This window comes from Malania oleifera, chromosome 6 (assembly GCF_029873635.1).
Source record: "Malania oleifera isolate guangnan ecotype guangnan chromosome 6, ASM2987363v1, whole genome shotgun sequence".
In the NCBI taxonomy this organism is placed as follows: Eukaryota; Viridiplantae; Streptophyta; class Magnoliopsida; order Santalales; family Ximeniaceae; genus Malania; species Malania oleifera.
Genome location: NC_080422.1, coordinates 9,819,003 through 9,830,666, shown reverse-complemented (window position 1 = coordinate 9,830,666; position 11,664 = coordinate 9,819,003). Strand labels below are relative to the sequence as shown.

At 33.0% G+C, this 11,664-nt stretch overlaps 1 non-coding gene across 1 annotated transcript; it reads left to right on the top strand.

Annotated features, from left to right (window-relative positions):
* The first annotated feature begins 5,134 nt into the window (after positions 1-5,134).
* TRNAN-GUU (transfer RNA asparagine (anticodon GUU)) lies at positions 5,135-5,208 on the top strand. The gene has a single exon. It is a non-coding gene; the product is annotated as a tRNA-Asn (tRNA).
* The last annotated feature ends 6,456 nt before the right edge of the window (positions 5,209-11,664 follow it).

Below are 11,664 nucleotides of genomic sequence, written 5' to 3'. Positions count from 1 at the left end.
CCTTTTTGATACCCCAGAAGATGCACCATCTAGTCATTACATCAAACTTAGATCTCACCCCACTATAATCATGCACGACTGAGCATTCAAACACTCTCAAATCGGAGTAGTCTACCGCATAACATGTCCAAACCTCTCATGCAACATTCCTACCTAGTGATACCCTTGGCGATCGATTAATTGAGAAATATGCTATACTCACTGACTTTACCAAAAAGTTCCTTGCAAGCCCTGCATGCAACCTACCATTTTGCTCGCAAAACTCCTTGAACTGAACCAGCATACTCAATTCCATTGTCTGACCTCAAGATCTTTCTCCCAATCTGGTTTTCCACCTTAGCCACAAGTTAAACATCTCTAACTTGTTCCGCATGAAGTACACCAAGACTTTTCGTGATAAACTCATGAAGTACATATGTCAAACCCATGATGCTACTCTCACCAATCGCCAAATGTCTGAATAGATGTAGTTAAGAATACCCTCCATCTTGTGTGTGGTTGTTTTACACAAACCAATATCATCTAACTCAAAATCTACAGTTGCAACTCCACCTACAATAGTGGTAACCAGTAGTGTATGGATATTTCCTACTAACTTCTGTTGCTTCATCACCATCAAGACGCCTTTACACACCTTCATTATCCCACTTTCAGACTTGTAACTATACCCGTTATAATCTAAAGTGTCTGATCAAATCACATTCTTCCGTAGATCCAGTACATGTCTTACATCACATAATGTTCTCACAACACCATCATACATTTTAATTCTAATATTCCCTATTCCAATAATTTTGCATGAAGCATCAATTTTCATTTGAGCAAAACCAGATTTTACTAACCTGTAGGTGCTAAATCAATTTCTATTTGGTATCATGTGATAAGAACATCATAAATCTAGGATTTAAAAATCCATGAGGCATTTTGAACTTGATGAAATAGAAAGCATATCACCATCGCTACTCCCTGAGTCTCCTTCTTCCACTACATTCATAGATTTTGACGAACCCTTTTGATTTTCTGCATTCCCCTTCTTCCACTCTAGACACTTCGATTTCATATGCCCAATTTTCCCGCACTTAAAACACCTTATGTCTTTCTTCTTCTTGGACTGCGATTGAGACTTATTATAACTCGATCTGCTCTCGAATTTTCTTCTCCCACGTTCCTGGTTACCCTTTACCACAGGCTCTTCACCTTGTGAAAGTTCATCGCTGACCTTCTTTCTTTGATGAAAACCTAGTAGAGCACTTTTCTGGGTTTCTTTTCTCCATGTCAGAGTAGTAACCAAATTTTCATACGTATGAGACGTTGGTAGGGAAACAATAGCATCAACACCTTGTCGTCTTCCTCAAACTTCACATCAACCTGCATCAAATCACTAATTATTTGATTAAATACATTGATGTGTTGGATCAAATCCGAACCCTCCGCTATCTTAAGTCAATATAACTTATGCTTAAGATATAATTTATTCGTTAGAGACTTAGACATATATCGGTTTTCAAGTTTCTACCAAACAGTCGCAAGATATTCCTCATCCATGATGTAATACAGTACGTCATTTGCCAGACAAAGTCTGATAGTTGTCACAGTCTTTGCTTCCAATTCCTTACAACTTGTTTCGTCCATGCCTTCCAATTCACCCCCATATAAAGACTTCATCATACCTTAGTGCACTAAGAGGTCTTTAACCCTCCTTTACCATGACCTGAAGTTTCCCTTTCCATTGAACTTAACAACATCAAACTTTGTAGAAGAAATCCCAGCCATTGTAACCGAATGCTCTCATACCAATTTTTTGTGCAAAGCAATGTGCAACGAAAACAAAGAATCTTACAATGCAACACTTAATAGTGAAATATACAGAAAACATAATCACATGGATTATAATGAGAGTAAAACCATCGACGATTTCAAACATACCTTTGACGGTTTAAAGCCGAGACCAAATAGTCTTATCCTAATAAAACCGTTGACGATTTCCTCCTGCATGGCCAACAACTCTGTTTTTAACTATGTTTTCTTTCGTACATGTATTCCACTCAATATATGGGCAACATATTACAATATTTTTAATTTTACTTCATTTCTAATCATTCTATTTCAATATAAATAGCAAACATTGGGTAAAGGTCAAATTTGAATATAGTTCCCTCCTTACTTGATATTATGTGCCATTTATATTAAATGTTAAATCTTTAGTTGTTCATGAGCTGGATTGTTCATTAATCAATCCTACCCTGATGAACTTATAAGGAGGCCTTCATGGTTTTTTTTTTTTTTTCTTTAGACATGACAATATTCAAGGCCTTCATGTTAATTATTGTACACTTTGGGCAATGTTTTTTCTATGTTCGAAGGTCTTAGGTTCTAATTTTATAAATGAGTGGAAAGGAACATAGAATGAAACATGCATTACCTTTCCAACGGTAGCCAAAATTTCAATACGTTATTGTCGCATATTTATCTAATCAATCAAAAATTAAGGGTCTATTTGATATCGTTGCTATTTTTATTTTTTTTTTGTTTTCTATTTATGTTTCTTCACAATGAAAAAAAATTATAAAAATGCATTTATTTCTATTGTCAGTTTTTTTATTTTTTTATTTTTAGTTATTTGTCAAAAAAATTAAAAATTAGATTTGATGATTTTCAGTTATTTTGACAACCTCTTGTCAAAATTTTAACATCCAAAACTATATATATATATTTTTTGGATTATATGATTCATTTTATACACTTTTAAGTTAAAATCAAAATTCAATGATCATATGAATTTAAATATAATTAAAATAAAAATATACATAAATTTTTAAAAATAATAATAAAGTTAATTACAAAATACTTTTACTATTTTTCATGTCTAATAATTACAAAATACTTTTACTATTTTTCATGTCTAGTAAAATTTGTATTGTAAAGTAAATTTTGAAAATAGAACAATTAAGTATAATAGTTGTAATAAATTTTATTTTTATTATAGTAATTTTTTAATGTGTATTATTTGTAATTTTATTATTTTAATCATATTACTATAATATTTTTTTTTATCTAAAGATGAAAATGGGCATTTTTTTAATTAAGTATTTTTTATTTGTATTAATTTTATAAATGTTAACAAAAAAGGTTGCTAATTTTTACTTTTTAATTTCTATTTTTGATTTTTGATTTTCATTTCTAATTTTCATTTCACTAATTTTTTACAGTAATACCAAACGATCCTTAAGATTATATTTAGTTTGTGAATTAACTATTCTTAAGAATTAAATTGAGTACAATAGGAAACATGGTAATAGTTATTTACTTATTTCTTATATATTTCATATTATTCCATCTAATATGAAATATAAATAACCATTTGAATACTAAAATTTGAAAACATTATTCCTTATTTTTCATAAATCCATTAAAAAAATTTCACATTATTATTTATTTTATTATGAGAATACACCTTCTATTTCAAATTATCAAAATTTTCTATTATAATTGTTTCTATTATTAAAAACTAATATTTTTAAAGCTGAAAACAATGCATGCATGCTTAATTAGTGATGGAGACACTTCATGCAATTATCTATATTGTTTTTTAATGAATTTAGGTTTGGTGGATTCCCAAATTCCATTAGTATTTTAATTAACAATATTCTTAGTCCACCAAAAAATAAATAATTAAATAAATAACAAAAAACCAGGGCCAAGAGGAGGCAATTCCCATTAATTAATAAACAAAAATGATTAATTAATTAATTAAGTATCTAATAAAATAGCAAAGCTAGTATTTTCATGTCCCGAGAGTATCTAGTAGGGGTGTGCAATCGGCTGATTTGGCCAATTAACCAACAATTAACTGAATTAACTAAAAAAAATTTGGTTAACTATTCATCATAACCGAACCGACCAAACTACCCTTCTTACCCGAACCTTACCCGATCAAACCGAATTTTTGGTTAATTTGGTTAACCAAATTTAAATGAATCAAATTATAATTATGGGAAAAAATATGATTGTATGTTTTTAACATTTAATTTATATTTAACTATTGATTATATAATAATTATGGAACCCTAATCATAAATTATATAATTTATATTTAATTATTAATTAATTATATAATTCCATTAACTCGGTTAATTGAAATGTAATTTCTCCATAACCGAACTAAAAACTGAATAACCGATTTTACCAAAATATAAAATCGGACCAAACCGACAGAATTTGATTGATTATTTCGATTAATTCGGTTTTCACCAAATTATGCACACTCCTAGTATCTAGGCACAAAGAGGGTCAAAGTGGGGCCTATATTCAAATGTAAGACCCACACCGACTTTGTGTGAATCTCGCGAGCACTCTCCTAAAAATCGGAAAGGCTATTTTGTTAATAAGAATTGAAGTTTGAGTGCTATAATTAAATGGTTGCAAAATAAAGAATATAAGGTTGAAGAAATTTTTTCAAACAAATCTTCTATAACAATTGTGTACTTAAAATAAAGGTTTGGCATCGTAAAAATTCAAATTCAAGATATTTGAATAGATAACACATTCAAATTACTGTAAATGATACTTTTGTTGTTGTCTTTACAAATTCAAAAAGATTGCCGATTTTGAAATTATATACTTCGAGTTAAAGTGATAAATTTAATTATATTATCCAAATAATATACTTTGTCTTAGGTATTTTAAAAAATAAATTTAATATAATTTTATGTTATATCTTATCTAAATTCAATATAAATCTAAATTCAAGATCTTTCCAAATATAGCGTTAGCGTATTTTTAAAAAAAAAAATCATATATTTTTATAAAAAAAATTGAATTTTTTTTAAAAAATTATAAAATAATATCAAATAATATTTTAATTTCCTAAGTATTAATCATCGCTAATTCTTGAAGTGAACAAGAGCTTTTAGTACAAAAAAGTATTAACTTTTTTTTTTTGAAAAAAAAAATATAAATCAAGGTATTATTTACAATTGCAATCTTTCTTTTCTTTTTTTTCGAAAGCAAAAATTCCTCGTAAAATGCACGAATATTATCCTTTAAATATGTAGATAATTGATTATAGTTGGTGACAGTAGCGAGGCTGATAAGTTTGCTCAAATAAAGTGAGAAAAGCTGCCCGGACATCAAAGCTGGAGTAGCTCAGTGGGTTAGAGCGTGTGGCTGTTAACCACAAGGTCGAAGGTTCAAGCCCTTCCTCTAGCGGGTTTCTTGAATATTTTGGCTACCATTGGGCTTATATTTTTGGGCCGCAGGGTCCACATAAACTGCTGTCATTTTTTCTTTTGGGCTTAACAAACTTTGCCATTTGGGCTACAAATGGCCCAATTCTGTACTTCCACATTAATAGTGAAAAGCCTTGTGCTCCATCAAACTAGGCCTTCCAAACCATCCCATGCTAATAATCAACACGTGGAAAAGAAAATATATCTTATTTGATAGGGTTTTTTATATACCTATGAATTCCATTAAATTCAAAGCTAAAAAAAAAAAACAAACAAACAAAGGTGATGTGTCGGAGATAGCAAAACAAAGACATGAACATATACAAGAACAAGTTAATTATATTATTATAGTATTTCTAAAAGCACCAAGGTCAAATTTTGGTAATCCTAGACTTGAAAAGAAAAATATTTTTTCTATTTCATTATTTCAATGAATAAATATGCACATATATATATAGATGGCTATGGAATCTATGGTATCTCTACACTAGGAAATAATCCCTAATTACGTTGATTACAATTAATTACAATATTTCAACACTCCCCCCTTAAGTTGGTGCATAGATGTCACACATGCCCAACTTGCTCAAAAATTTTGAGAACACTCCATTTGAAACTGCTTCTGTGAGGATATAAGCTAACTGATCCTCTGATCGAATGTTGGGTAACTCCACAATTCGCTCATCCAACTTCTCCTTAATGAAAAATTTGTCTACCTCTACATGCTTTGTACGATCATGTTGCACCGAATTATGAGTAGTATCACACACTACTTTATTGTCACAATATAGTCGAATTGCTTACAGAGGCGGATAGTCCAAATCCCTCAAGAGAAGCTTTAGCCATAACACTGCACAAACTCCAAGTGTCATTCCTCTAAATTCAGCTTCTACAATTGATTGTGCAACAACATTTTGCTTTTTGCTTCTCCATATAACAAGATTACCACCTACAAAGGTGAAATATGCAGAAGTAGATTGCCTATCATCTACTGCTCCAGCCTAGTCAACCTTTGTCAACCTTCCAAACCATGCTCTTGGAGATTGTTTTAGCCCATACAATGATTTCTTTAGCCTGCACACCTTCTAACTATGTATCTCTAGTATCATGCTTCCTAGTGGAAGATCCATGTAGACTTCTTCAAACAACTTGCCATGTAGAAAAACATTCTTCACATCAAATTTTTGTAATGGTCAATCCAAGTTCTCATCTAGAAACTGCAATACTCGAACTGTGTTGATTTTAGCTACGGGTGCAAAAGTATATGTATAATCGATCCCATAGGTTTGGGTGTATTATTATTATTATTATTATTATTATTATTATTATTATTATTATTATTATTTTGCAACTAATCTTGCTTTAAAGCATTCACTTGTACCATTTGCTTTGTATTTTACAGTAAAAATCCACCAGCATCCAACTGGTTTCTTTCTTGGTGGACAATCAACAAATTCCCATGTTTTATTCTTCTGCAATGATCTCATTTCCTCATTCATAGCAGCTTTCCACCTTGGGTCAAATAGGGCTTCTTGCACACTATTAGGAATAGATACAGTAGATAATTGATGCACAAATGACTGATTTGATTCTGAAAAATGATGGTTAGACACATAGTGACTCATAGGATATTTAACTGTACTAGAAGAGTTGGGTTCATATGTGGGTTTAGGAATACCTCTAATGTGACAATATGGTAGTTGTTTTCTAACTAGTTCAAGAACATCCTCAGCCAGTGATTGGTGTGGTGTATTAGTTGCCTGTGGTGCGAGGGACTCGGACGAGAGTGGAGCCACAACTTCAGTTTCTGGGTGTGCATCACAGCTTTGGTCCAAAGTTATATCATTCAAATCCACTTCACCCACCTCTTGATTAGATGATCCAGGTTGTGGGTGTTCATCACCAATAGCATCCAAATTTATACCACTTGTATCCACGTTACCCACATCATGGTTATCTATGTCTTTAGAAATGTGAACATCATAGTCTAGAGTCTGAACTTCCTCCTGGTACTACCCCTGAAGTTTAGGCTTAGAGGAAAAATATATCGAGTCTTCATGAAAAATAACATTCAAAGTATAAACATTCTTTGAGTTGGAGGATGATAGCATCGATACCCCTTTTAATGAGTAGCGTACCCAAGAAAAACACATCTCAGTGCTCGAGGTGTCAACTTGGTGCGCTGATGCGTATGAAGATGTACGAATCCTACACAACCAAAGACATGAGGAGGTAAGTTTGGAATAGTTGGAGCAGCAATTGCTTTAGAAAGAGCTTGGGATGGTTTCTGGAAATTAATAGTGCTCTAGGGTACTTGATTGATCAAATATGTTGTAGAAGTGAGTGCTTCGCTCAATAAGATAATGACATTTGAGCTTCTATTAATAAAGCACAGACAACCTCCAACAAGTGGCGATTTTTCCACTCAGCCACCCCATTTTGTTGGGGTATATAGGTACAAGTAGTTTGAAGATTGATTCCGTGTGCTTGCAAATATTGCTGCAATTCAAAATTCAACCATTCTCTTCCATTGTCACTATGGAGGACCTTAACTTGTGCATTGTACTGAGTATGAACCATTTTATGAATTTTTTTAAATAACAAGTTCACTTCCCCTTTGGACTTCATCAAGCACACCCGGGCCATCCCAGTACAATCATCAATAAATGTAACAAACCAACATGATCCACTCAAAGTAGTGACTTTGGATGGACCCCAAACATCAGAATGTATAACCATGAAAGGAACTAATTTATTTAAAGTTAATGGAAATGAAACACGATGACTCTTCGCAAGTTCACAAACTTCACATTTAAAACTAGCAATATCAAATTTTTTAAATAAAGTAGGAAATAATTTCTTGAGATAACCAAAAGAAGTATGCCCTAGACGTCGATGTCAAAACCACATGTTAGGCCTTTTCTTTTCCCCTTCAAAATGATCCACCTTTAGAGCTTGACCCAACTTGTCTAAGCTCTTTGACACCAAGTCTAGGTAATACAGCTTCCCTCGCCTAACACCACAACCAATCATCTACCGCATTCAAATGTCCTTAAACACCCATAATTCAGGCTAAAAAATTACGACACAAAATAAGGTAGTGGTTATTTGGGAAACTGAAAAAAGATTATAGTTCAAAGATGGAACAACTAAAATAGAATCCAAATTCAAAGTGTCAGTGAGGGCCAAGGATCTTTCCCCAATAAAAGGGATCGAAGTACCATTGGTAGTGGAAGCAAATATTTGTGAAGACGGTTTAAAGGTTGAGACCTGTCTAGAATCAAATGTCATATGATCAGTAGCACCAGAATCAATTATCCATGCACTATTAGAAACATGTGTAGACATACTTAAAAGTTTACCACCATTATTTGCAACTACTGCTACTATCGAGACCTTTTCAGTAACCTCATCTGCTGCCTTTGTTTCAACAATTGCAGCAGTAGTGGTCTTCTTGGAATTCTTCTTCCATGGATCACGGTTGTGATCCCACCATTCTGGATACCCCACAAGTTCAATGCATCGACTTTTGGTATGACCAGTTTGATGACAATGAGTGCATTTATAGGTGGGTTTGTCGACTTCATTATTTGTCATGTGATGGCTGGGCTTTATTCGGTCCTACTGGTTTTGAGGAGACCAGTATCAAGCCACCATGGTTGAAGCCTCATGTAGAGATCCGAAAAAATTTAATTTATGGAAGTAATAAAAGAAAGAGAAAGAGAAAGAGAAAGAAAAGAAGGAAAAAGGATTATAAAAGGGGCATCAGCAGGAATTCGTCGACGAACCTAGGGTCTTCGTCGACGAATGTCCTTTTAAGTGCAACTTGTGTAGTAGGTGGTTATCTTTTTCCTTTTGGTCCAGTCTAGCCAAAAGGATAACCATGAAGATGAAAACATTTTTCTATTGTATGTCCATTGTATCCACAGTGTGTACAGTATAGAGAAAATCTCTTCTGTTTATCTTTTGAAAATTTCGAAGGACCAGATGGCTGAATGTTTTGTTTAGCAATCAAAGCATGAGTTTCACTACTGACAACATTATTTAGTTGTCTCTAACTTTCCTCTTGAAGTAGTAAAGAAAATACTTTGGCTATACTTGGTAATGGTGAAACCATAAGCAATTGGCTTCGAATTGGAGCATAGGAATCATTCAGGCCAATCAAAAATTTTAACACATAATCAGATTGTTGTCTAACTAGAAAAAAATCAAATAGGTTGCAGGTACAAGTTGCCATTTTTCCACAGCTACATGTAGTGAATGGTCGGTAGTTGACATACTCATCCCATAATGATTTGAAGGAATTAAAATACTCATAAATTGATAAAGAGCCCTGAGTAATGGAACTAAGAGATTTTTCAAGATGGAAGACTCTCAGACCATCACTTCGTAAGTATCTTGTTTTCAGCTCATTCCAAAGATCAACAGCAGATGTAACATAGAGAAGATTATTTATTATTTCCTTGGAAATGAAATTCATTAACCATGAAAGAACTAGATTGTTTGCACGCAGCCATGCAGTATGAAGAGAACACTGATTTATAGGAGGAGCAAGAATCAAACCATCAATGAATCCTACCTTATTTTTGACTACTAGAGCAATGGTGATTGATCGACTCCATGCGATGTAATTATCACCATTAAAAATCTCAGAAACGAGTAATGCACCAGGATTATCACTTGGATGTAAGTAATATGGACTGGATGAATCATCGGAAGGGTTGATCATGCGATGAGAAGTATGAGAGCTGGTAGAATTTTCAGCAGAAGTCATTTCTGGAATTTCTCCAAGAAAAGTAAAAAATTGCACAACAAATAATCTTTCCTTGTAAAGACCAGAGATAATGTCAATTCAATATTCACTTGGGGCTTTGCAATTCGATACCAGAATAATGTCGAGAGGTGTCTTTCATTTTGCCGAGACAGAATGCTAAACCATCAGCTTCTCTGTTCAGCTTCAGACTTTAATGAATATTCATACTACTCAGAATTTGGAGTCGCAGGTATGGCTAATGCAGAGGATATGCTAAACTAAAAGAAAATGCAGAAGGGAAGTACCGCTCTGATACCATGTGAAAGATTTACATGGACTGAAAAATTATATTCCATATTTTCAAATATAGAGTATATGACTATATTTATATAATACAAGAATCAAGAATAAAGAAACTAACTAATCAAGCTAACTAACTAACTAATCTTCTCTTCTTCTATTTTAACTTGTGTAGCCTTGGATTTCAGTTCCAACTGTTCAATCTCTGAGACAATATTCCAACATGGGCCGGTGATATTGAACATTTTCATATCGATCAAGGATGTCATTTCAATCTCTTTGACATAATTCAAGGTCGTTTGTAGGTACAAAGAATGACTCCTGCTGAGCACTTAGAGAAATGAGCTTCCAAAAGCATCTCACCATCCTTGATTGAAGTTTCTAACGTTGCGTTTGGGAGCATGAATTTCAGTCCTTAAATTTAGATAAATTTGGGTGGCTTTGAACAAATTTCAATATAATTTTATATTACATCTTGTCAAAATTTAATCCAAATTCAAACTCAAACACTCTCCAAACATACAATAAAACAATTTTGTAATTGATTGAGCAATTCCTTGATAATATTCTCTATCCCATTTGTTCTCAAAATGTCGTGATTAATTATTATGTTTTAGGAGAGGCAATGATTTTTATTCCATTTTATTACTCCGTAAATTTTTACTTTCCCTAATATAACAACTTAAATGCCCCAATATGTTTGGATGCATTGAAGCGAATAGATGTTGATCGCACTTCACCCCTAAAATGCAAGGCGGTCAAACCCTAGCCTACTTGAATTTCAAAGGATGTCATTAATTACAAAAAAAAAAAAAAAAAACTTAACTATCTGTGACCAATCAAAATCAATATTAATTGTTTTTGAGAATTTCACTTGCGAGTCTATCCCATAATAGAAAAATAGAATGGATGATGGGTGCTTATATATATGGTAAGGCCTAAGAACCAATAGGTTTAAGCTTTTAGGTCAAGTTATTACTCACTCATGTGTATCAAGACAACTCATGGACTCTTTCAGTGCTAACAAGTGGTATCAAATCCGATGGTTTGTAACTTTGGGCAAGCGACATTGTAAAAGTATAGGCATGAAACTAATTGTCCTGACATGCTAGCAATTGGAGGACCAAGTGTGTAATCGAAACCAATAAAGATCATGTAGGCTTGGAAGATGGATCCAAATAGGGTTAAGACATGGGAAGTTGGATTGGTTCGAAGGCATGTGTAATGCAATCCAAGGCATGTAAGGCACGATGGTATGACCCACTTAAGCAACTAGTGGAGAATTTGGATTACTCTCACGAGAGAGACGGTTTGTAACGACCTCAAAATTCTTACCATTTTTTTTAATATTTATATATCTATATATCCATATCCATATCCATA